This window comes from Chiroxiphia lanceolata, chromosome 3 (assembly GCF_009829145.1).
Source record: "Chiroxiphia lanceolata isolate bChiLan1 chromosome 3, bChiLan1.pri, whole genome shotgun sequence".
Classification (NCBI taxonomy): domain Eukaryota; kingdom Metazoa; phylum Chordata; class Aves; order Passeriformes; family Pipridae; genus Chiroxiphia; species Chiroxiphia lanceolata.
Window position 1 is genome coordinate 44117980 of NC_045639.1, and position 27861 is coordinate 44145840.

The window sequence follows — 27861 nt, forward strand, 5'->3', positions numbered from 1 at the left end:
GCAGGAGGATAACCCTAACTAATGGAAAACAAGTGTCTTGTGCCTATTTGGGGTTCTCTTGAATTGCAGTCAGAGGGTGTTGCTGTCCCCTTGCTTTCCAAGCATAGGCAAGTTCCTCAGCGTGGGGAAGGTGTTCTGCGGAGAAGAGAAAGAAGAGAGGTGAGATGTGCCCTGACCTACCCTAGGAAGGGAGGGATATTGGCCATGTGTAATTGCCTGCACCTCGGCACTAGGAACAGTTCCTTATTTGCCAGGTTATTTAGTCAGAGGTCTTTACCTTAGTGTAGGAAATGCTTCTCTCCCTGGCTTCATTACTGTACATTCAGAGCAGAGTACTTAATAGGCACTTCAGTTTGTAAATCCCCCTGATTCAGTTTATAAATGCCCACTCCAGTTTATAAATATCTTGAAATTGTACTGATATGGCATTGCATTAATTAAACACCATGACAAAAAACATAAAGCAATATAATCTTCATACAGTGAGCTCAGCAAGCTCTAACCATGCTTTTACTGGCATACGGGGGCTTCTTCTTCCTCTGCTCCAAATGTTGAAGGATGGGGAGAACAACACAACTCTGTCTCAGAAACATGAGCCCAGGATTCATTCCTTACCCCTCTCTCCCACTCAAATCCAGGTAACTCTCCAGGCATGCAACAGCTGAGCCTGACCTAAGGCATCCAGTGTCTGGTTTGCATCCTTGGCTTCCACAGGCTGTACCACCTTGGATAAGTAACCTTGCTGTCAGGTCTCTGCCTGCAAAATAGAAATTACAGTGCCTATCTCCACATGGAGCCACTACATCCATAAAGGAGAGTGGATGGTGATAGGGTGTAACAAAGAACATCTGATTCTTCTTCTGCAGAAGCATTACATGACCTTCCAATGCACCAGATGCAGCACAAGATGCCTCCTGCTACATTTGGTGGGAGGCAGGGTTGTCTGGAACAGTTGGGAAGAGAAATCACTGAGAAATAGGTGTCTGTTTTTCAATAATTTGGAGTCAGAAGAAGAAGGCAGAAAGCAGAGCTTACTGGATTGTCAATGGAATTGTGATAATACACTAATACAAGGCATTTCTTAATTTCCAAATGTCTCATTTTCATCCTCTTGACCTTTATATCAATTTTGTGTCTTCGGAACACTTACACTCCTGTATTTAATTTTGGAGCTTCTTTCTATTTCTTTTCCTTAGCACTTAATTCTAAGTTACTGATGCTAATAACTGTAAAATTAATGTTTCCATATTAGGCACCATCCAGTCTTTCCAAAATTACCTCTGCCAAGAAAGCAGATGGCAGCTTAAGTGCCATTCATATGGCATATTTAGGGCAAATCTTTTGAACACTGAAGAGCGTCAATTACTGTTTAGAATTTTTTCTGAAATAATTAAATAAAAATATAGATATCCAAGGCTAGAAGGTACCATAGGCCTCTGAGTCTTTCATTGGAGGAAAATAAAAGCTCAATAAAGGTCTATGACAAAATGTGTCCCCCACTACAGCCATAACTATTATTGTACAAGGATATAAAAAAGATCTACAGTGGAAATAATTTTTCTAACCCTATACAAGGGAAGCTCATATCTCAGAGTCAGCATTGTTGTAAAGATGCAGTTCTTTCCCAATTTTTATCCATTGAGTATTATACTGAATTTTGATGACACGCTTATTTTTCAGTTTGACAGTCTTCATGAACTATTTGCTTTAACATTTCCTGCAGCAAGTTCTGCAAGTTCATTACATACTGTGCATGAATATCTATTTTTCTATTTCAAAACTGTTAGACTTCACCAGTTTCTGCTCTTTCTTGTATTAAAACTGTTTTAAAAATGATGAGCATTCCTTTCTTTCTCATGAGCCTCTCAGCTTCTGTTCCGTCTTATTAATGTCTTCATTGATCTTTCTCAGTCTCTGGAAATATTTCCTTGTTGGAGGTCATATCTGTTGCTCTTTACGTGGAACTGATTTCCTTCACTGGCTACAGTTTGATCAGGACTGGCAGACTACAAATGCAAACAGTATTAGAAGTCAGGGGGTGATAAGGACTGAGATACAACAGCCATATAGAATTCTGCTCTGTTCTTGTTGTCACTTTCTTAATCAACCCCTTTTCTTTCATTGGTATTAAGCAGAGGGTTCTTCTGGACCATCTGTAATAACTTGCAAATCTTGCACTGAAAATGTGTTCATTTCATTTAGAATACAGTCTGGTGTTGCAAGGAACTCAACAGTTTCTTTTAATGTTTATGACTTTGCTTTTGATTTAAAAAAAAAAAAAAAAGAAAAGAATCAACAGCCCCAGAACAAGCATCAAACTCATAATACACTGCCTGATGGCTTCATTTTGTCATATCTGCATATCTCAATCCCTGACTGATCTAAATCACCTATCATCATCTGCAGATTTTACTACTATGCCCTGCTGTCAGATTATTAATAAACAGCCTCAGTTACAGCAGATGCATTGCAAAGACTTCACTATTAACCTCACTTCTAGATGAAAGCTGGCTCTTTATCCTTTGTATTTCACTGTTTCCCAGCCCATTTCCACTGCACAGAAGAATATTATCTTTTACCCTCTAGGTGCCTGGTTTTCTTTAATAATATCATTGAGGGATTTTAAAAAATCTGAATAATTATATCTGCCAGTGCTTCTTTACCCACTAATTTGTTGACACTTTAACAGATCCTTATAGTTGGAAGCAAGGTTTTCCTTTGGCATAAACCGGTACCATTTCTGTAATGATCTAATTTTCATCTAGATTGTTTTATAAGAGCTACTTAAAATAGCATGCCTCCCACTGAAAACTCATTAGTCTATAATAGCTCCAACTACCCCACAAATTTCAATTTCAAGTTCATTGCTCTCTAGGCCTGCAGTTTAGCAATTGATTTTAATATTCCTTTTTTTTAGAAGCTTGACAACTTCTTTTACAACATCCTCTGCATTCCTAGATGGTGATATTTCTAGTCACATTAGTTTCAGCTTGTCAGTATAAGAATTAAACTCCTATCCTTCATGATGCCCTTTTTTCATGTATATATTGATGCATGGAAATTCCCACACAATCCTATGCATTCAATGCTATGTCCATAAACAGTTGAAAAATTATTCTGAATAATCTGTTGAACACCTTCTACCTTAACTGCAGGCTTTTTCTGTAACTGACAGTTATATCTAGTGGTTTTTTGTCTAATTCAACTTAACACCCCCCCACGCCTCCCAGCATAGCTCAGCTGATTTCATATTATAGCTCAGCTGATTTCATATTGTACATAGCAATGAAGTTACCGAACCAGCCTAAAAACTCATTTGATGCACTTGTAAATGGGGTTATATTTCATGACTGACTATATAGAAAGGGGATGGGAAGTGATGAGCTAAGATATTTCTTCCAGTCCAATATTTAAAGTTTCTGCAACCCTAAGGGATATGGTAACATCCTGTTTGTTGCTTACAATAGCACACTCGCTCCATAACCCACAGGTTTCAGTTGGCTTTGGGTCAGGCCCTGAATCATGACATTCTTCCCTGGGTCTTGGACAGGTTCAGTTTTAACATCCTTTGACTTCTTCGGTTTAAGATTCTGCAGATTTTATTCAAAACAGCAAGCTTCCACAATTTCTCTTTGCCCTTTCCCTACCCTCTACCTTGCAATGACCAGTCAGGCAGCAAAGCCAACTGGCTAGACAGATGTTCCCCAGAGTTTTTCACCTCAAAACTCTTCTGCAGGGACACGTAGCAGCCAACAATTGCTTTTCAACACACATCCCTGCTGCACACCCCTGAGCAGACAGTCTGCCTGAAGACCATCTCTTTTCCTGTTCTTGTTTTTCTGTCAGAGAAGATTTCTCTGTCCTCAGTCACCTTCATTGCTGACTGCACACACACACCCACCATGGGCTTTGTGGTGTCAGCACATGATGTAAATTCAGGAGATTTTAGTTCTTACTTCTCTCATGGGTACTTGTGTATCCCAACTGGATTCTCTTTGCACGTCCCATAGGCTGAGAAAATTACAACCTCAAATCCATTATCACATTCCGTTTTACTCTTACCTATCCTTATGGCCTTCATCTGGACATTTTCCAAAACCAAGGACTTTGGATGCTGGGGTAAGACAGTATCCAAGACAGCATACTTATCCTTTAATGAGGGCCAAGGGGCTTCATGCATTATAAATGAGTCTTTCTTTCTTTAGTTCTAGTAAGCCTTCCTCATCTGATCTCTGCTACTGTTTCTTTGCCTGCTCTTCTTTTTTAATGTGAGATTGGCATTGATTCTCCCAGGGTTGAAAATGGCCCCATTTACTGCTTACACAACACCCTTCAGAAGAAAATTTAATCAGTGACCGGAGATGCCACAAAATTTTAACTTGTCTATGAAGAATATCACATTTTTAATATATCTTCTAATTCATTTCACTTGCCTAAACACTCCTTCTTAAAGGGCTACTGCATATTATTCATAGGTATTTTATACTGTAACAGAGTATGTATGAACCTGTGGATAATTTTCTGATTTTATCTCCTGATGACATTTTCTGGCCACTTCATGTGCAAACATTGATCTCTTTCTGCCAGATAACATTGCTAAAATCTGGCTCATTGAAACTATACTTCTTTCAAATGCTATCAAGTAGTCTTAGAGACATGGTATTCCTCAGAGAAGACACTTTGAACACAAATGCTTCATTACTTTTTAAACTTGTTGAATTCACTCAGGAAAGAGATGCTTTGAACTGAAGTACGCATCTTATGAAATGAGATGAGCTATGTTCCTTTGCTTCATGCCAGTAAATTTCAGCCAAAAAGCTGATTTTTTATTCACCAATGGGCATATGAAAAGAAATGGGTTTAAAAATGTTTCACATCTTCCTAGCTTATAGAAAAGAACAAATCAATGTAAGAAAAAGGATATGCTGAGAGTCTTATAAAACTTTGTTTTCTTAATAGTGGTAAGGAAACCTGGAAAATCAATGAATTCACCCTCCTGACAAGATTAAAATCCTCCCTTATACAGGACTGTGATATTGGATGTTATTGAACTTAACATGATTACTTGCATTCTGTAACAATAGCAATCATCTGTAATGTAAATGTATTCAATATTGCATTACACAAATAGAAATAATCTTAGTTGGCATTCTCTGAATCTCTCCAGCTGTATATACTCTCAGAGCAGCATGTGTTCAGGATAAGATTTAAAATTCTGACATTTTTGGCTCTGTTTAGTTTGAGTCTTGACTTGAATATTATTTGGGTTTGTTCTTCTGCTTTTTTTTTCTTTTAACTCAGTTATAGGCTGTTCAAGGAACTTTATTCGATGGCATTTTTAGTTTCTTCATACATATATTCATATCCATAAGTGTATATATATATCTATATCTAACTAGCACTTGGTGTAGACATTATGTGCGTACACAAAACCCAGAGCAAAATACGATATTATCAATTAAACTAAATTTAAACAATACCTGTGATAATAAATGAAGACAGGAAAATAATTGCTAAGGAAGAGTTAAGGAGAATATGCCTCTTTACCAGGTTCCCTGGTTTCCTGGTTCCTGTGAGTTTGTGGCATGAACAGCTTGGCAGGGTGCTGGGAATCAAACTTGGTAAGTTCCTGAGATGACAACAGCTGGAGACAGAAGGATAGTTGGGGGAAAACTGCAGATGCCTGTTATCTGCTTACCTGTGTTCATGGCTCTCATTGGCCATATAGGAGACTCAGACATCTGATCTGGCCCAATACTGATTTTTGTATGATTTTATAGTACCATCCCTATAGCACACCTCAGACTACTTATTCCCTTTGAGTGTCTGCTGAACTGTTCTGACCATTCCTTTCGAGATCACACTTCTTTCCCTGCTGTCCATTCCTTGTCTGCTGTCACTTTTGACTGCACTTTGTAAAGCCATGTATGGGAGCTTAGGACTAAAATGATCTTATATTCTGCAGCTGTCTGATGACTGCTGGGATGTATTCTTCACTTCAGCTTTTTAATTCCAGATTTCCTAATGAAAACAACTTTGGAAGCTCAGGAGCTTAATCATATGACTAGTAATGTGGTAGCTCCCCACTTTGTTACCAATCATGCAGCATGCTTTTTTCAACTAGAAATTAGGCACAAAATTCAATTTTTGTGATGTCAGCGGCTGACAACAGTTTTCTCTAAGTGTTACCATGTAATATTGATATTGTTGGACAGGTAGCAGTTATAAAATAACAGTTGATTCATTCATCTAGAGAGAAAAGCAAGAGCAATGTCACTTCCCGTGCAGCTGTTCACTAGTCAAAAGTGCAGTTGCAACCTTTTCTTCAGCAGCATGGAGGAAAATAAAGTTACTCATAAAACTCTTGAGTTGATTTTGTCAGTCCCCTGTAACCATATCCCTTTTAAAATCACCAGCCCAAATACTCATTAATTTGGGTCATCCTATTGAACTAATGGGTAAATTATGATTGGAGATCAGAAGACACATGTAGATATTCTACTAGAAATGTTTTCAGCTTTTAAATGTCCTTTTTCAGGGTCCTATATGACATTATCTTCTGGACAAACAAGACTCCACTGCTTCCCAGGTACAACTAACAACTACAGCAGCACAGTCACATCTCCTTTACAGGTAAAACAGACATTATAAGGACAAATTTTCTAGAGACAATTTTAAATTAGACCAACTTACCTCACTGGGTGAAACATGGTTGTGGATCATCTTTCCTTGCTACTCTCAAATATTTTTGGAGCAGTTGGAGAATATGGCAGAATATAAAGTTTCTACCAGATTGACTGGGAGATACCCAGGCCAGCAACAGAGCCACTCTAAAGGCTACAGAGGCTTTACTCATGGTTAAGCTGACCAGGGGCCTGCACAATAAATACAGGAGGCATCAGAACAAGTAAAGAGATATGTGAGCAATAAAATGTATGAGGGGAGAGAGATCTTCATACCTGTCAGGGTGCTTTCCAACAGAGTCCACCAGCAAGACGACTGAGCCCTCAACATGCAAACAGCACACTTGAGCTGACCTGAGCTGACCTGAGCGAAGTGAACAAGAGGAAATGGCCTGAAGTTGCTCCAGGAGAGGTTTAGGTTAGATATTAGGAAAATTTCTTCACTGAAAGGGTTGTCAAGTATTGGAACAGGCTGTACAGGGAACTAGTTTTGTCACCATCCCTGGAGGTATTTAAAAGATGTGTAGATGGGGCACTTGGGAATCTGCTTTAGTGGTGAACATGGCAATGCCCAGTTAATGGTTGAACTCAATGACCTTAGAGGTCTCTTTCAACCTAAATTATTCTATGATTCTGTGATTCTGTGAAGTGCCATGCCATCTGCCTATGTTTCTTCTGGCTCTTAGAGTGGCCAGCCTCCAAAGTGGCTTCCTTGGAGCATCCAAGGAGCTGTCTGGGCACAGAGCAGAAGATGTGCCAGTGTAAGTGGCACACTTCCAGGGGCACTATTTGTCTTCCATAAAAGGCAGCCACTGCCTAATCTTAATCTTCAGAGTCTGGCTTTAAGGACATTGTCAGCCTTTAGCTCTTAGTTGTTCCTGGTGCTGTTGGGAGCTTGACTACTATAGCAACACAAAAAAGCATGATTTTTCTAGTCATATTTCACTGACAATATTAGGAAATAGTGGAGTTAGGATCTGTTTCATCCATATCCATGCCTGTTTGCTCTTCTTCCATGCTAATGGGGTTATCCATGTATGTGGAATATATTTAGTTCTCCAGTGTATAAAACAGGAATGCTCTGCAAGTGAGCCATATGTTTTTAGGCTACTCTAAATGCCCTCTGTAGTTAAGAACAGACCTTCTTAAAGGTTGCTGATTTGGCATCTTCTTACCCTGTTCCAACATCCAGGACCAAATCCTGGCTTAACCCAGAAAAAGACAATGGAGACCTGTTATTATTACTGTGGAACCTTATGTCTGATCTCAAATGTAAGGTGCTTGTTATGACCTATAATGCTCATCATAGCTGCCTGAAGGAGGTACTGATATATGTTTGTATACAATAGAACACCCATATTTACTAACCATTGTTCGGACAAGCCTCACAAACACAGGCAAGTCCAGCCCTTGAAAGGTGTGACGTCGACTTCAAAAAGTCACTAGAATCTTTGTTGTAAAAGTATTCCTATAAGGATCTGCATTCTTTTCATATAAATGAATAAAGTATTCATTTTAATACTAACTGCATGGTAGAATCACAACTAGCTCTGATGAAATCTTGTTAATGTGTGAGGATGAAGAGACTGGAAACCTGTTCCAGTGCTCATAGGAACAGTGTCCCTGATCACTCCTCAACTGCACTCTGGTAAATAAATAAAATACTGTGTTGCCATAATGCAATGATGAAAACATGCTACTGTTCTGAGAACATAAGCACTCACTGTGAACATCCTGTTCTAGTCAGTATATAAAAAAAAATTTGAGAGTTTTTTTTGGGGGGAAGAAATTAAGAGAGCCTGGCCAAGATGTGAGTTTGAGAAGTATGATACTCCTTATTTTTAAGAGATGTATATCGGACATGATAGAGGTAACAAAAAATTAATGGTTCAGAATGATTAATACATTACCTGCCCTTCCTGTGTAAATCAAGGCTGAAAGAACTTTAAAAAACAATATACTAATAGAGTAGACTCTCTAGAAAACACTTACTACAGATACTTCCTATTTCAAGGCCTCACTGTGTGTGTAAAGATTTAACAGAGTTCAGAAAAGAATATTAATATTGAGCAACTAAGAGAAGAAGTTATGACAGCAAGGGTGAAAACCTACTATAAAGCAAGGGAGGTCTGGGGGAGTCTGTGTGATAAAAATTCATTGACTCCTAATCTGGAACAAAACATCTCAGAAACCCTTGGAACCCAGGACTTGACACTTTTCAATTTGCTCTGAGTTTCAGACCTCTCAGGCAGGCAGCAGCCACATGCCCCTAAGCCAACTTTGCGCCTTGGTGTCACTCTCTACAGGAGAAGTGTGACACTTGTTACCTGATAATAGGACAGTCCTGTGTCCAAACTGAGTCAATGCTATTGCTTTATTAATACTTTGGGAACTTTAAAGAAGAATTCATTATGAAATTAAAATCTTACTGTTCTTCCCATTTTGAAATCAACTTAGTTTTCCCACTTAAAAGACGTTTTATAACGTCTCTATATTTACAAGGCTGTTGTACTCAATCTAATTGCACGAAAATTCGCAAGTAAATTCATACCATTTTTTTAAGCATTCATTTTTGGAAATCTGATTGGTAGCTTTATGACAGCAGTGAATGCTTCAAGCACAGGATCTTCTTTAATTGGATTCAGATTTCGCAACCTAATCACACTTTAGCATTTGAGAGAAACTTCATGATTTCAAAAAAGATTATGATTAAGTAATGGAAAAAATGCCAGGAAACAGATGCCAATTTGTTCTTTGGCTGCTTTATTAAAACTAGTATAATATGAAAAGCAATTATTCCTTTGAATTTCTTTTTTGTCATGTTAGAACTATAGCAAACTGTAATTGCTCTCTGAGTGTATATAAACAGACTCTGTCTAACCAGATTGATTGTACAAAGTCTTAAATGACAAATTTTGAAATGTTTGAAACTCCAGTTAGAATCCTCAAATTGGCATAAGAGAGAGAAACAAATGCAGAAGATACTGGAAGAAAACAAAACAATTCCATAACTAATTTAGAGTTAATTTTGGAAAAATTCAGAACATTTAAAATTTCAACAAAATTGTATCTTCAGTTGAGGTAGCACTGTCATCCAATAAGCTATACTTAGAAAGCAGTTTACCCCAGGTTTTCAAAGGGCTTCAGAAATTCAAGTGTCTTCTTTTTCTCCATTGCCTTCAGCTCACATTCCCTGCAACATCCTACACTTCAGTTATTCTTTCTGGTCAAGGCAAAACCAAAGCCCTAGTTCACAAGTGTCATGCTCACTGAGGCTTGGAATTTCCTCCTGTTCACTTTGCTCATGTCTGCTCAAGTATGCTGTTTGCATGTTGAGGGCTCAGTTGTCTTGCTGGTGGACTCTGTTGGAAAGCACCCTGATAGGTATGAAGATCTCTCTCCCCTCATACATCTTATTGCTATTTTAGATATGCTAAATGTATCTCTTTACTTGTTCTGATGCCTCTTGTATATGAACAGTATCATTGTGGTTATATTAAACATAACCTTTATGCCCTGTCTCCATGTGTGGATGCAGGCAGACATGAGCTCATGAGCTCACTCTGCCTGTGCTCAAGGCTGCTTGGCCATGAGCCAGCTTTGGTTTGAAAGCCACACAACTCTATTAGCTTCTCAACAAGGCAAGTCAACTCAAGCACACCATTAGCACAGCTCCACAGTTGCTGAACCAGACACAGTCAGAGCAAAGGAACTTGGACCTGTTTGCACCCATCCATGCGGACCAGTTCTGAAAATCCCATTGAGTCACCTCTCATTGTAAATTGTTTCAACTTCCACTCCTCCCTCTGAAAGTACAAAAGACCGTCTCAGTTTTTGGGCTACTGTGCTGTGCCTTTTGACTTCTCTTTGTGCAGGGACCATCATTCAAAACAAGTCTCAGCTCTTGCAGAGCCATCCTGGCACCAAATGGGAACTTGAAGCACAGGTTGGTAAGCAGCTGGTAAGATAAGCCTAGGGTTGAATAGGCATTTGGAGGCATAAGCACAGTTTAAATCTCAAAGAGTACTTGTATAATTTCTATATTTCAACCCCCTTCTTTCAGCTTATACTAAAATTAACATGAGATATATGTATGCATATGTAGAGAAATTCAGCCAGATGGGTGAGAGACATCATTCCCTTGGTCTCTCACATGTGTTCATGGCGTGGCTGTCACTGCCAGCCTCCTTCAGTAAGGAGTCACTGCATTTGCTCCCCCCTTACTCATATTGCGGCATAGAAAGGAGTAAAACTGCCTTAACTACAGCAGTGCCTAAAGGCCTGTTCAGGATAAGGAACTCCTCAGAGAGGAGAACACATCCTGGCTCTGCAGGACCTAAGATACCAAAGAGGAATAAATGCCAGCCTGTCTGAGAACTTGACATGAAAAAAGAGGCAAAGGTACCTCCCGCCTCTGGCCACTCGAGTGCAAGGTGCAAGGCAGGTAATCATGGTCCAGCAGCACCTTCAAGCACTGCTTTGTCCTGCTGTTAAGGATATAACCTGTTAAGGATTCATTGCACATTGAAACCAGGTTGCAATCAGCATATCCCTTGCTCTTGGCAGCTTTCTTCTGGGTTTTATGCTGGAGAAATCAGCATTAGGTGCCTGAGGTGCTAATACGTTGTTGCAGTGGCTTGGGTGGACAGGAGGGGGTAAAAGAACTTCTGCAACAACTCCGTGAAAAAGACATTATTTAAAGCTATCTCCCTCTACATTTACCCAAGTACCTCATGCCATCAAGCACAAGAATGTTCTTGGCTTTTCAAAAACAGCAACTTCATCCAGATTTCATGCCTGGAAAAGCCATAACCTTCAAATCCAAGCTCTGTTGCAAAAATCTAGATAAGGTACCCAGAGATTGCAAGCACTGGTTTCATATAGCAGGGCAGCATCACAGGGTGGCCGTGTTTGCAGTTAGCTGGGTTATCTGAGCATGTGCTGAGTACAGCTCAATGCAAAGCCCATAGGCTAACTGGAGCACTCCAGCCTATGTTTTGGTAGGTGCTCACTTGGGAAGGGAAGTAAGGACCAGAATCGACTTAAAGGACCTCTCCCATGGATCCCAAACAGACAATTGACCATACACACAGTAAATGTGGTTGGTGCATATCCTTGCAGAGGAGTGCTAAGAAACTTCCCGCTGCCTCAGGTAAATCACAGCAAATAAGTGCTGACTGGTCCTCATCATCAGCACAGGGCTAACATCATTAACAGCCTCAGAAACAGAGAGTCCAGCCATGGCAGATTTCTTCTCAGGACTTTGATGAACAAGGCATGTTGAAATAATGGACAATTGCTGCATATTACATGCAGCACTCCTGTTTCAAAGATTTCTACTGTGAGATTGGTAGGAAACTGGCTAGTCTGATATTTCATTTTAAAATACGTTTACAAAATTAATTAATTATTTTTACAGTCAAAAACACTCCAAGAGAACCTGATTCTGATGTTAATATAGACAGCTTGCATTGTGCTGCAGGTGCACAGATACAGGGAACTTGGTATAATAGTTTTTTTGGAAATCTGTCTGGAGTAGAAGAATTCATCAAAAAGATAGGACAATGAGTGAGCTTTTGAGATTCTTTTATTTTTAAAGTGGTGGTAAATGGAGAAATCCCTAAATGAGCAACCATCCTATAGAATGCACTGTTGACAACTGGTCAGTCAATATACCTGTAAGAAGTATGGATGCTGTCTTAAAAGGGATTGTGATTTCTGCAGATAAGTTGTTTTGATACCCTGCAGCTTGCTGCTGCATTCATCTGTTGCCTCATATATGAGGTTTGCATTAGAAGCAATTTTAGTAGAAACAGATTTTACCCTGGTTTTTGGTGGGAATTTTGTTTTATTTTGGGTTTTTTTCAAGGCTAATAAAACAGGGCTCTGGTCTCCCACTGCTACTGTAATACAAAGGAACTTCAAGAAATATCAAAAGATGCTTAGGAACCACTTTCTATAATTGCGAGTGACTGAGTAAATACATTGGTATTTATGCTATTTTACTTTTTTCATGAGAGTTTAAGATTATCTTACTAGGTATAACTGAAATTTTCCTTTTACTACCTTTAATTTTTACTTTGTTCTGTTGATCTTGGTTAGGTGACAAGGTGAAAGAAAGGCAAAGTATTAGGAAAAAACCTCTGTTATCATCTTTGAGTAGGAGTGTCAGTAACGAACAGACTATTCTATAGTTTTCTTTGTTTTTCCACATACATCAAACACCCAGCGCTGAACTGTGTGAACAATTGACATCAATTCAATGCCAAATACAAACAGTAATGACTGGTGTCTGAAGCATTTCAGTAATGCAGCTGGGAATCTTTTAACTGATATATTCAGTCACAGCAAAATAGGTTATTATACTTTAAGCTGTATCTTTGTTAGACAGTCTTTTTGAAAGGAAAATAGACTGGATAACAATACTTAGGACTTACGCATTTCCTGTCATTTTTTACTTTATCTGCATCCAGTTACCGCACCCCTGATTACTAGTTAGGCACTGTCCCTTCTTCTGGTTTGTTTGTTCACAACCATTTTTGGCATTAATCTTCTTGTACCAACAAAGGTTAAGCAACTGAACCCCAAAATAACAATGGTTCAGCTATAAAGGTCCTGAATTGCCATCTCTGCTTTTACCACTGATGCGAGCTTATTTCTTTCTCTGGAGTAGGAAAGATGGAAAGGTAGGTGCTGAGACAGCCTTTGCCAGCAGGCACATGGATTCATCCCCAAACATGTCACTCCTAGAGCTGTGCCTCTGCTTTCTGAAACAGTCTGTTGCTGCTCAATCTGAAGTGACATTTGCTTTGTGCAAACTCTCTCTTATGAGGCAAGTATTCCTCAGGTGATATAAATTGCCCAGCTGATCATTACGCCTCCTTGATTCAGAATTTTCTACTGGAAAGCTAGGGAAGAAAACAGGAGAGAACTGACCATGTTTTGCATGCCTCTAGCCTTCACTAGCACATCTTTCCTGACAAGGGTCTCCTAATTCCCCCACCCCATGTGTGTACCCTCACTAGCCTGTAAATGCACAGAGCACAAGTCTGGGAGGCATAATTAAGATATCTGCTCTGACCTCCCACATAGTAAGGGCCATTCATTTTTATCCAGTCGCCACGCATAAAGCAAAATAAACACAACCTGTCTGATCTAGCCATGGACAAATGCATGTAATGCAGATTATGAGTGCTATTTCATCTACACAACCTGTTAAGTGCTGGAGCCTATCCCACGGCCTGTGAAAGTTAATAGGAACCTTTCCAATGACAGACTACATGCTTAACAATGGCTTTCAACAGTAGTTTCGTGAGATTAAAATAAACAGAAATATGACTAATTATTTATATTCAGCATGCTGCTTGTTTCAAAGAATCTCAGCCGATGTATTTTAATTTAAATGACAGACTTTCCTTGCATGTCTAAGTGCAAAAGAGGAGTAAAGTCTATGACTGCAGAATATTAAGAAATTTCCTACTGAAAACTAATTTTTTGCATTTTCCTTTGCAGAGGCTTTAGATAGCAATTCCTGGCCAAGTGTACTTTCTGCACCACTTAAATTCCACATGTTAAATAGACCATAAGTGGTTGTCAGCACAGGGGAAAACCGTGTCCTTCCTGAACTGTAAGCTGTTACTGCTCTGTGCATTTTTAAAAAAATAAAAGGCAGAAATTTAACAGCACTGTTCAATCATTTATTTTTTTATTAATACTTTGTTCTCAATTTGTCTGTAAGACCAGAGAGATTCACCACCTTTTTTCTACTGGATACGATGTGCCATTGACATTTTGTACACATTTGTAATAAATAGACATTACAACTTGTCTTGCTGCAGAGAACTCTAACCAGGATTCTTTCGTACTTATTAAAAGGTGAAGATCAAACAATGCTGCTATTAGAGTCATTAGGAATACTTCAAATGCTACAATTAGCACTATGCTGGGGTGACGTTTCTCAGAATAATTTGGCTATGTCCCAAAATCTGGCTGCAGTTTTACGTTCATGTTTGAAGAAAAGAGAGGGGAATTTTTAACCTGTGTCTGAGGCAAAAGTGGAGACGTTCCTACCACAATGGTATCTGTCAATGCTGCACTTATCCCTCACCAGAGCCTCTACACCAGACTCTTTGGCCATGGCTGCAGTGGTCATTCCAGGCACCACCGCAGTAAGCTGTCTGCCTGGGAGACATGCACTGTGACAAGTTGCCACCTGTGTGTCCTCCTCTGACTGATGTCTCTGGCTTGCAGGGATTTTGCACTCCATGTCTATGTGTTTACTAGATAGCTACAGGTTAAAGCCATCTACACTTCCTAAAACACTTCATTAAAAATACAACTTTCTGACCACTTGGGTGCTACTGCACTTCTGATGCCCTTTTGCCCTGGCAGTAAAGAGGTTTGAGAAAAAAGGCGTATTTCAAAGGCTGTATGATAAGGCTGAAGGTGGAAGACGCTCAAAAGCAATGTTGGTGAGGTCTCTCTTAAAAGTAGGTGACTCATTAAAACTTCACAACACGAAAAGGAAGTGAGCAGAACAGAGATTTCAGTGAATCCCAGTGGTCCTTGGGGTCATAAGTAACGGGGTAAGTGATGCAAACGTGCACAGGACTGAGTCTGTCAGCAAATGTAATGCAGCCCCCAAGGGACTCTGTGACCAACATTACTTAAACTACCTATTTTCTTCCTTGATGCAAGTTACTTAGATGATTAAATAAGTGTTTGCTGTCAGATAACCTCACCATTTGAGATACTGAAGGTATTTCCTACAGTAAATACAGGGAAGTGCTGAACAAGGGCATACTGAAGGTAATGAGGAAACTCTGTCTTTTTATCTTAGGTTCAAATGCATGAACGACACCACTCTGTTTCAGCCACTTCCTTTCAACGCTTCCCTCTAAAGATAGGGCACAATTGCTTCTCCAGCAGAATTGCTTTACCCTCATATCATTTATACAATCGAACAACTTTTCCTGCTCTCATAGGTGTTTTGTCCCCTCTCTCCCCTAAATCTGCTTAGCCCTTCCCTTATTGCTCACAACCTGGAGGATGAGTTGTTCCCTACCTGTGCAGTGAGGAGTGTGTTGGCCTCAGCATAGGTAGGCACTGGGGTCACCAGCTCTGGCTCTTGTTGCTGTCGCATACTTCCTCCTGCCTTGCCATCCAGCCTGCAGCAAGGGATTTCCCTCCCCAGCTAAAGCGGACCTGCACTCTCCCTGCCAAGTCTTTTGAGATGAGTGAAGGTCTATTGTAGTGCCTGGCTATTCCAAGCCTTGTTAGTGAAGACCATGGCTAATTCAGACAAGCTGTTCCTTCCAAAAGACACCAGCTGGCAAGGACACAAACACAATGCATGACGTCTCCCTGTGTCTCCCTGTGTGTCACATTTTATAGCACTGAACAGTGACCTCTGATGCCATCTCCTTTGTCCCACAGATTCCCCACAGCCTACCCTGTTTTGACAGAATCCCTCTGACCCTCTCTCCAAGAGGAGACCATCATCCCCAGCAGCGGCAGGGATCACAGAAGGCTGCTCCTTCTCCTTCCAGTTTAACTTACCACTTAGTCTGCCTCTCCACAAAGGGAAAAGTCAAATAGGGTTTCAGTGCAAATTGCAAAGGGCAAGTCTGAATATCCAGCCACAGGCAGGGACCCTCACACCCTCTGGGCTCCCTAACCCCTCTAACTCTGGGTCTGTCATTGGGAGGGTCAGTCCAAAAGCAACAAGCAAAAAGAAGATGGTAATAAGATGCCTGCTGCCTCCCCCGCTCCTTGCCCCAGTGATATACAGCTCTTTGATCAGCTGTTAGTTGCAGTGCCACACATCAGAGGCTCTGAACATCCATGAGGCTCTGTATTTGCCCTGCTATTGTATTGACCTACTGAACTGTTTCAGCCCTCTGGGATGCCTGTTTTCAGGAGGCTTGAAAAAACAGGATCAAGGCATTGGGAGGATGGCTAATACAACAGCCTGAAGGAAAACAGTAGCAGGACTGTACTTGTACAGAGTCATTCCTGCCATCATTCCTGGTGAGAGGGATGGGTCTCAACTGCAACAGCACCCATAGCCACAAAGGCTTAACTACACTGAGTTTCTGGGAAGTTGGAGAAATGGGGTAATAGCTTCTGCTCAGGTAGGGAAAAGTACAGTGATCAGTAGCTCAAGCTTCCCCTTTCCTGCATTTCCACTGCACCTCCAGAGACCATATCCAAGGCTTAGATTTAGGGCTTATTTAAATGTTAACCTCTTATACTACAAATTTATTATTATTAAGTAATGCTGCCTTCCTTCTTCCTTTGCACTCATGATCATGTTACATCAAAACACCACCATTATTATGTTGCCCTTAAATCACCTTAATTGATTCTGGCACATCTCCCACCCCTTCCCTGCCTATACAGGGACGTAGGGTATGCTGCTGCACCCCTGGCTGCCAGATACAGCCCTCCCTGGGAGGCAGTAAGACTGCAGAGCCCTGCAGCACCTTCAGAGTCAGGATTTTGATCATTGTCTACATTATCTCTTTTTCTGCTCATGAAAAATGCCAAGAGCCTCCTAAGTGCTGCCATAATACAAATAAGGAGAAGGACTGAGAGAGCTGCACTGAAGACCTATGAAATTTCATCCTCAAAATGCCACTTTTTAGTGTCTACACTAATCAGGCTTAGATGGCACCTGTCACCCCTCTAGAGGCCACCTCCAACTGGATTTCTTACTCTGCATCACTCCCTGCACCATCACAGTACAAGTATTTGAGCATCTTTGCACCATATTCAGCAGGGGATGGAGACAGCCTATGACCAAAATGTTGGCCTTCAACACCTCTGCTCAGCTGCAGTCTAAATCTGAAAGCCTCTGAGGTCTCTGGATGCCAAGCTAATTTGTCAGTAGACATTTCTAGGAAGAACAGATAATTTGGCTTGGAATCAACACTTCTGTCTCTCCAGATATGATCCGTTTTGATGGACTATAGGCTTATTGAAAATACAACCAAGTATTTTTTGTCCTAAGGTTTGATGAATGCAATTACAAGCATAAAGAATAGCAGCTCTCTTAGTAAATTAAGTTGAAGGGTTTTTTAATCTTTGGGATTATTCCCAAAACCAGAGCACTACAGGGTTCATGGTGGACAGCCACCCACAGAACAGCATTTCAGGAGAGTGGAAATTATGAAATTAGGCCACCTTCAGAGACCAGTTTCTTGGTGAGGTGAACCTTCAGACTTGGGCAACTCTTCTCATTAGAAGTATGTCAGCTGTTTTCAGGTACAGTACTGCTTACAGTTGTACAGAAGAAAAGCTATCTATCACCAGTGCATGTGAGGAAAGGCAGATAACTAAGACATTTAAATGCATATGCCAAGGGAAAGGAAAAGAGTGTACTTCTTTGTGACTCCAGTGCATGGTACAAAAAGGAAGAGATAAATAAAAATATCTTTGCACTGTGCAAGATGGTAATAATAGTCTATACTAGGAGCAGCAGTTCAGGAAGGAACTGTGCATTAGGCTCCATGTATCACAGTACCTTTTTTCCTTATCACAACACTCAATAAATAATACAAAAACAGGCAGCATAATAAGGACACATATTTAAGCAGTGGTCATGGGCTATGCTACAGCTCATATACTCTGTTATGGATATTGGCAGCACTTATAGTGAGAGGAAGTCTAGAAACAGAATGACTTAAGAAACACTATTCAGGAGAAAATTAAGTGAAGTGAAATTAAAACGTCTGAAATGATTGAAGACAATTCATAAAAAGTGATAATAGGGGTTGAATATGTTTAACATTGCTAAATGAGAAAGAAAGAGGATAATAAAACTCTAATTCTTTTCAGAGCATAAAACAACCAAAAGACATTGTGGGACATGGCTAGCAGCACAGGGTTGAAGTAGCAAAAAGAAAACATTAGCTCAACTATTAAAAAATGGAAGGATCAGATCTATTAGACTGTGAAATAGCCTCTTGAGGAAAAGTCTCTTGCCTATTCATTTTAAATAATATGGACAATGTGATGAAAAGTGCTCACTTGGGAAAAAAATCTTGCCTCATCAGAATGCACACAAACAAAAAAGCAAAAAACCCCAAACCCAAACCCAAACACCTCACTAGCATCTCTTCATTTGTAGTGGTTTTCACTTAGTTCACTTCTAAATGGTACAGAGTGACTTGTTGAACTTTTCCAAATTATTTTTGATTCATTGCCTGGAGAAAGGCTGAAAGTTACCTGTAGGGAGTTCACAGTTCCTCAGCCACTGAGCCGGCAGTGAGTCCATGACAGCAAGGAGTTTGAAAGTTGTGGCAAAATATACTGATCCTTATCAACATGCCTCTACAGCATGTAAGTGCAGGAGAGGCTAATATACACTTAATATCTCATTTAGCTTCTTGTTGTGTTGCCTGTCATGAATATGGCCACACACATTCTCAGTGTTATACTATTGCTGGCAGTGAGTTTGTCCTGCTGTTGTGTCACCTCAGAATTTCTTCTGGTCCCTATAAAGTTACTTTCTCCAGAGTCTCCAGTTCAGCAGACAATTTAAACATGTTCCCAAACACTGCTGACACCAATTTCAACTTCAGGATCTAGCTTACATGCCCAAGTGCTTCACTGAGCTGGGAACATCCTTTAAAAAGGAAAAGAAAAACCTAGGCAAAACCTAGCCCCTTTGACTCTAAGCATAAATCTCGTGAATGTATGAACTTCTCTGTCATCCAGGAATCATGTTAGTCGCTTGTATGACTAATAAAAAAATTTTTAAAGAAAGAAGTCTTTTGGGATTTTAACCTTAGGTTTGAGTGTCCCAGTCATCCAGACTCAGCAACATTAATTTTTATTTTTTGAGGAGCATATATCTGCTTTCAAAGACCAGTTCTAGTAGTTCTGATGCTTTTTCAACACTACAATTTAAATTCTCTTCAGCATAATGTTTGTGAAGGGAGGGCAATTATTTGCATATATTCACATGTGCCCAGATTATTTTTAGGCACAATATGCTGAGTATATTTATAAATTGTATAAAGTTGGAACCACTGGAATAGGGCATTTAAGCCTTATGTTATAAACCGGATAAAAACTCTGTTCTTTCATATCACACATATTCACCATACAAAAGCTAGGAACTGTTGCCTTCAAGAGGACTAATCTGTTGTAATTTTGAGAAAAGTGTATTCTAAGCCTTCTAGTTTCCATTCCTTTCCAGGGCTCTCCTCATGAAAGGGTCATGAAGAGTCAGTCCACCTTATAAGACTGGAAGACAGGCTGAGTCAGTAGCCAGGAATGACCTTTCTTATTTGATATTTTTTGTACTTGCTTAAGATGTTCAGCAACATTTAGTAGTTATATCCTAGCCTGAAGTTTCTCTCCCACTTTGGCAATCTTGTGTATGCAATGTGGACATTACCCAATCATCATCTGAGAGACAAGACCCCATTTTCTACCACAGGGAGTGACCTGAAATTAGGCCATTTCTCTTACCTGCAATCAAACCACTGGACCAAATTTATCATTCCCCAAGGCCCCAGCAGAGAATTAATTACCTGTGAAGCTCAGAGGAACTATCTAATCCCAACATGTGCACAGGCACGCAGGCACTGGAGCTGCAGATGAACAGCACTGATGACTCCCCCACGGGATTCACCACTGACTTGGCTGACAGGTGGGATCTGCTGTGCACATGCTAACATAGACCTGTGACACAAATTCATTCCCCCCAGAACCAGTTTGTGTTGAGTTCTGTGGGTTTTTTTGCTTCTTTTTGACTCGTAGAAGTGCCTTTATCCTCAAGTTCTTTTGCATGATACACAAATTTCACTGCTTTCTCACAGTTCTACTTTTTGGGGGTGTAACGTGGCCCTGCACTTGTCACTTGTCATATAGGATAAAACCAAGGAGCCTATGATACTCAAGAGACTTTGCTTGTGTTTATTCTATGTATAGATCCCAATGTACCTTAGCTGCCTATCACAATGTCTATAATACTAATGGCTAACTGTAGATTCGAGCTGTATCATTTTACCTTTGTCAGTCTGTTATCTTCTCAGATTTGTCAAAGTACATAGGGTCAGGGAGGGTAGAAAGCCTGGGGAACATCAGAGGTGAACTATCCTGGATAAATAAAGCCTTTGGTCTTCTAATTGAGTGCTGAAATAAATAATAAATCTGTGAGATGAATGTCTTATGGTAATGCAATATAAAACTTTGAGAGGACTTTTAAAAGAAGAAAAAATTGTTTGGGTAAATCCAAGGCATCCTATTTCACTAAACTAAGTTAATTTTCACAGTATTAAACTGCCCTGTAATATTTAATTACTTTTCTTCTATCTCTTAATATCAGTTGTTCAACTTTAGTTGAAAATGACTATTTCGAAATTAAAATCTGAACTTGCATTGTTAAAATACTGATGCAACCCATTTAAGTGTCCTTAAATTCAAACACTCTAAAAAAGATGTCATGTTAAAGAAAATTCATTACTTTTCCAGCAGCATTTAAAAACAACTGTGCAACAACTGCTCCAGCATGAGCCTAAAGATAAGTAGGGAAAGTCTAAACCTTGATTTAACCATGTCTACAGTGCACTTGAAGCTGTGACTACAGCTTTTCTAGGAACATCCAAGGTGGCTGCAATAAAGACAGCAGAGAACAAGAGCTGCAGAAACCATCTGTAACAATAGCATGCAGCTACTGCTTATAGCCTATGAACCATTTTTCTGTACAGAGAAAATAGGTAGCACCCATCTGCAAATCCATTTCTAGTACTGGTCATAATTTTACCCCACAATCTATTAATCTATAGATGGTGATTAAGTAGTTTGTCTCCCTTGATTTCACCTGGAAAATACGCTGCTTTTTCATTGTAGTAGAAAAGATGCTAAGTAGACTCCATATCAAGAGAATCCACGCAATGTCCAACGCTTTTACAATAGTTCTGTGAATAATTAATGATTCTGATCTAAAACTTAGCAAGCTATATGATGAACACAGTAATCAAAACATGTTGGTAGTATTACTGTACTGACAGTTTAAGCTGTCTAGAAACTTTCAACCCTATGTCAGAGAAATTATTAAAGCCAGATAAGGACGCTATCACTATTCCTCCCCTTTTATCTACCTCCTCAGTGCCTACTAGTAAAATGTGAGCAGTTTGACACTTTTTTGCTTTCTAAATCTGTGCTGTAAAGTTTGCAGCATAAGTACACATCACTTTAATTGTACTCAGGACGGGAAGATGGATAAGACGTGAAAAGAAATTATTACAAAATATCCAGTATGCATTTCATGTAAACAGTTATCATATACGTTTAAGGTAAAGATCCATGCTACATAATTAGGTCAGCCATTATTTTAAGAATTGGCTTAACAAGCAGCAGCAGCCCACTCAGGCAGCAGATTAGTCAGACTGTGCGTGCAGACAGCACACCAGCTGGACTGGGAGAGCAGCAAAGCAGCTTCACGTGGCTGGGCTGAGTGTGCTTGATGGATGCCCTTTTCTCTGGATTATTTTACTCATCCATTCCTGTTTTAAATTGACAGTTGAGACTGCATTTGTAAATGTCAGTGGAGCCTGCAGCAAGTTCAGTCATATTTTTCAGTATTTCATTTCTATTTCCTACTCTCATGTACATCATCCACCCTGTCCCTCAGTTTTCCTGCTTAATGGATTGCGAATATTTTTACATCAAGCTGATTTTCTCACTTCTGAGTGACCCAACTGCATCAGTTACAGTCCCCTTTGCTGTATTTGAATGACATTTTAGTTCAAATGTCTTTCAAACAAACATTTTAAGAAATTTTGATTATTTGATCACTCATGAACATTATTCTGACCTTTGCTCCAATTGGTTTTACCATCTTTAGTTGCTTTTCAGATAGAGATTATTTCTCTTAAATTTTATGACTACTAACATTCGCTGATGGCAAGGTGTAAAATCCACTGTGTAAATATGTGCAATAGCAAATTTAAAAATCTGTAATGTTTTACATGCTAAATATTGGGTTAAATATTGAATAATGACTTCCAAATCTCAAAATACATCAAGCAATGTATTTGGAGCTCTAATTTATTTTTATTTCTAACCCTTTACATGTCTTAAAAATTTTAAAAATTTGTTCCGCAGTTGGGAGAACTGCAGGTTATTACTGAAAGGCGAAGATTTTACAATCATCTGATCTCTTCAGTTGAAGAGTTATGCAAATCACTTAATAACAAGATTCACATTACCATCTTGGCATTGTTGACACTAGAGTATGAATATTAATTATAGATCTATGAAAATGTGCTGAGCAAATAATGAATACACTTAAGGGAACCATGAAATACTCTCCAAGGTATGTCATTAAAATAATGGCCAAAGCTGTCCAAAGTTTCAATGTAAAAATTTTTTGCTCAACACAAATGTTTCCCCATCATAACTAAAAATTTGTAAAAGACATAGAGTGTATTAGATGAAAGAAGAGATTGAAAATTAATTGTAAGCTATTTTTCTCCAGTAATAGCTAAAGAAAAATACCAGCCAGTTATTTATTAGTTTTTGTCATCTCATTAATATTTGCCATTGTGAGAGGTCGTCCAATGACTCCACCTTCCTCCTACCACCCAGATATGCTTTTTAACCTCTCTGATGCCTTTGTGCACTTCACTCTTATCCCTCACCTTCTAAGGCCAGGTCTTTCATTCTCTCCAGCCAGGCCTCATGTAAGTAGTGCTCAGATTGCCTCTGTCACCCCTCTGGGTCTCTGTGTGACTTCATCAATAAGTGCCCTTGTTGTCTTCTCATATTTCTTCCAAGTACGCCTTTTATTTTATCTTCTGTAGCCTCTTCTCTGAGGTCCTCCTTTGCTTTTGTATCATGTCATCCCTTGCTCTCCCAGCTGCCTCTGCTTAAATTTTTGGGTTGTTTTGAGATGTCCCCACTCCTTCCTCCTACCCTTTCTATTCTTTTTCCTTCCTGCTTATGTTCATGCCCACTTCAAGTAATACTGGGGAGGGGATGGTGACTTCAGTCACCACTGCTATACTAAACAGCTTGGAATGAGAACTGGTTGGCTGCCACACAACCTATGCACTAACTGAGTATAGAGATGCATTTTTTTCCATGATTAACCAGGTTTGTTTAATAGTGTTTTCTTGGACATTGATGAATCATGTCCAAGATATGCCATGCATGTTCCTACAAGACCCAAACACTGACACCCACATGCCACCTAAAGTATAAGCTATTTTCTACTGGCTCACCCGTGTAGGCTACATATTTTTCTTCCTCAATTTTTCTTCCTTTTCACCTGAAGCTGTTGCTAAGTTGACTGGTTGGTCTCTGACACGAAGGAGGTGTGGGTACCATCTGTGGATCTCACAGGGCTTTCCTCAACCTGTATAAAGGTAGTAATGTCAGTAGAGTGGGCAGTGGTGTGACAGGTGGCAACTAGTACAATGGCCTATTATAGTCAGAAATTTCTCAGGCTCTTGAACAGAGGTCATTGACACCGTCTGGGTGGGAAAAGAGGATGGTCCCCTCATTTCTCAGGACTCACATAGCAGCCGTGCTGACTTGATAATAGGAAACTTTTGTCAGTCTGGGTTCATCTATTGTGTGGATAGGCTTAAACTTTCCTGAGACTAAAAATTAGTCTACCAGTTACCCAGTGCAGTAACAGGAATGAGGCACTGGGGAAGAGGTGTGCAAAGTCTCTGGAGAGGCAATGACAGATCTGGAAGATGTGCCCAATCCCAAAAATGCACAGGAAAGCATCAGTCACTACTCAGCTCAGTTCAGACAGGCATCCACAGAAAGAACCAAAAGTCATGTCTAAATTAGCAAATTAAATGTGTCCAGGAAGCACAAGGCAGACACAAATCTGCTCCACGCCCTCACACATCTTCCCCAGGGGACAACTTCTTACATTACCTTTGGTTTCAGTTGGCCATATAAACCCAATCTCAGATGTTTCCCTGCACTTTCAACATCCTCAGGACCTGTTACAGACAGTCCTTGGGTTAATATATGCATATGAGTTAACATGTAACTCACTGTAGCTCCTCCAGTTATACCTGTTTCTAAAGTCTTGCTTTAAACAGGAATAGTTCGTTTGTTGTTTCCTTATTTTCTCAAACCCCATTTTCAGTCCTAAAACACCATCTCTCTGTCCAGTTCTTGTGTAATGTAACCTCAGCTCTCAGAAACTTAGACTTCCAAGCACTCTGGGCAAGGATTGATTTTCCTTTATTGAACAGTCCCTCATAAAATGGATGATGATTCATAGCTGGAGATTCAAAGTCCTACTGTAACAGAGCAATAGAATATTAGCCAAAAATACAATCACACAAATTATTAATTTAGCTTTTTGATCCTTTTTGTGAATACTAAGTACAAACTGTAATGAGAAGTATTCACTTTTACAAATAGGTTTAATGTTTTAAAAAATTTGAATAGCTCACAAGTTACTTTCTGTATATATTTCTTTCAGCACTGCATAGTCACAATTCACTGCCTTATGTGTCCAGTGGTTTGTTTATCACTACATATGAAATTTAATGTTTGAAATTGCAAAGTTATTTATTTAAGGTACATTTTTTACCAGTTTTTAGTTTCAAGAGAAGGAAATTGAAGCTCTGGGTTGCATACACAATTCTAATCCCTTGTTTTTAATTTTCTTTTTTTTTTTGAAAGACAAGATTTGTAGAAGGTAAAGAAACTTTTTTTGAGATCCTAAAATGTACTTTTGTAAACATTTGTATGAACACTATAGCAAAATAAGGCTTGTACACATTTATGACAAAATTCTGTTTTGAATACCAGTAAAACAAATGAAATATTTTTATTCGCTATCCTGTACATTTCAGTGTCTCAAGAAAAAAAGCTGAACAGAAGTACTGTTGCAGCAAAGCAGATAAACTTTACCAGTTTTGTTAAAGCAAAAACATGCCAAGTATAATTATTCTGAAACTTTCTCTGACCATAATATAGTAGACTGAACCTCTGCAGACCTCAGCTGTCACCTGTTAAAAAGCAGTCCCTAGTCTCAATTTACCCATTTGTTGAACCTGTTCTTATTTTGAAAAGCATAATATATAGAAAATGTGGGGGGTTGCTGTTTATTTAACATTTTGGATAAATTCAAAGAATAGATTTTCAGATCAGTTTTTCTCAGAAGCATCTTTTGTTTTTTAAGGACTGAATTTGCAATCAGATTTTAGTACTTTAACTGATATTTAATCGGTGTAATCATTGAATTATATGTTCAGAACATCCCTACTAGATTGCAAGTTACAATTTTGTATAGGTCTTTGGCGTTAGCAGTGACCGGGGTCACTGTTTTGGTCAGAGAATGGGATTGTGGTTGACCAAAGCATAAATTTCTCAGCATTCATTTGGAAACAGAAGGAAAAACAAGCATGATCTTCTCTTCACGTTGGGACACCTTTTGCCAATTCCTTAATACCAGAAGAAGTGTGTGGGATCGATGCCTACCTTGGTTTGCTTCATTGTTTTCCTGCAGTGCTGCATCTGAGCACCACACTTACCTGATAAATTGGCCAACTTCCCTGTCTGAACAATGATCCAGGGCTTTTACATGCTCTTGTCATAAAAATCTAGCAGCCCTGTTGAATGGCCTGACTGCTGACAGCAAATGCTCTGACTGCAGCTCTGAACCCTCAGTTCAACTCAGCTCTCCTGGTTCTCTCCTGGGCTGGACCACCATGTACAGACCCTCAGCTGTTATGCTGGTGGGACTGGAAGGATATGGTGACAGCATGGATGTAATCAATAAGCATCTAATCTGAGTTCATATTTAGAAGTCTAAATAAGTGGTATAGCTCTCTCACTGTGCTGAACACTGATTGAAGGGATGACTGCGCTGACATGGGGGCTAGCATTTCCTTGGGGGCTCTTCAGTAATGTCAGTGGCATCCGAGAAACCCTTACAAAATCTGGAGAAAGAGAAGGCAGCAGAACCTGATCAGGACAGGGAACTCCTATATAAATTCAGAGTTAAATATTTACTTTTATGTTGTCATTTCCAGGACCTGAAAGACTAAAGGAAATTATGTCAATATTGGAGTGTAGAGACAATGGGCGCTTTTATTGCTGGGTACGTTAAACAGGTCTTCCGGCCCATCTGGATCTTCAGTAGCAATGTGCTGATTCATTTCAGGTTCATCTTTCATTACTCATTAGTGATGGATCTTTTTTCTTTGTAGAAAAACACATATGCAGAAGAAATTGTGATTTTTTTTCCTAATGTACCAACTAACACTTTCTTGTCTCAGAATGGCTCCAGGTCTTTATAAATAAAAGCTTTTGTAACTCAAAAAAAAAAAAAAAAAAAAAAAGGAGAGTAGGAGAGTTAAAGAATAGCTTCTTTGTTTAAAAAGCTACTCTTTCAGGTTCTGAGAACTTGCTTCACTAAATCTAGTACATGCTCCCCGCAGTTATGTCCAGAAGATTTGAAACCCATTAATGGAGCAGATATACAGGAAGCTGAGGGACAGGAACAGTCACACTGCAGAAGTTTAATGACCCATCTAATGTTGCATTTTGATTTCAAAATAAACATATCAGATGCTGCAGAGAGATGTAATCCCCTAATAGGGAATTGCACCCACTGCTTTGAGTGATTTCTTCACAGCACAAAACATCCTGGTTCTGGCTTATGCCACAATGCTGGAGACTGGACACCTACTCCCTTTTTCCCTATCCCATGCAGGTCAATTGCATCTTACAAGCCGGATTTTTTGCTATTATAGATATGTAATTCTTTTTTTTTTAATGGATGTCTTCGGATGGACAATATGACAGTGACATCTATTAGAACTGTTAGTGCCAAAAATAAGCAGTTGGTTGGCTTGCTAATCACATCCAGCAGCCATCCGCTCTACCTGCAAACACCCAAGCAGCCAAAGCCCTCATCCCAGTGCTCCTGGCTGCCCCAGGGAGCTCAGGGCTCTGACCATGGCAGCAGCACTGTGGGATCAGCCACAGATGGGGCTGGGCAAGGAGCAGCACCCTCACCCCACTGCAGCTGCAGCTGGCTGATCCCCCCAAACAAAGCCTCTTCCACAAAGATATGGTGGGAGAATGTGAGACTGACAGTATTGACAAAGACCTGTGCAGACAAACTGAGCCTTTTCTGGGGCACTATTTTAAAAAACCTATGTTTTTAATAACTGTAAGAATT

General features: G+C 39.6%; 1 long non-coding RNA gene across 1 annotated transcript; it reads right to left on the minus strand.

The window, feature by feature from the left end:
• LOC116784538 lies at positions 1-26281 on the minus strand. The gene is made up of 3 exons (XR_004356117.1): positions 26207-26281; positions 24591-24658; positions 1-135 (listed from the first exon to the last, which is right to left on the minus strand). It is a non-coding gene; the product is annotated as an uncharacterized LOC116784538 (long non-coding RNA).
• Positions 26282-27861: the final 1580 nt, after the last annotated feature.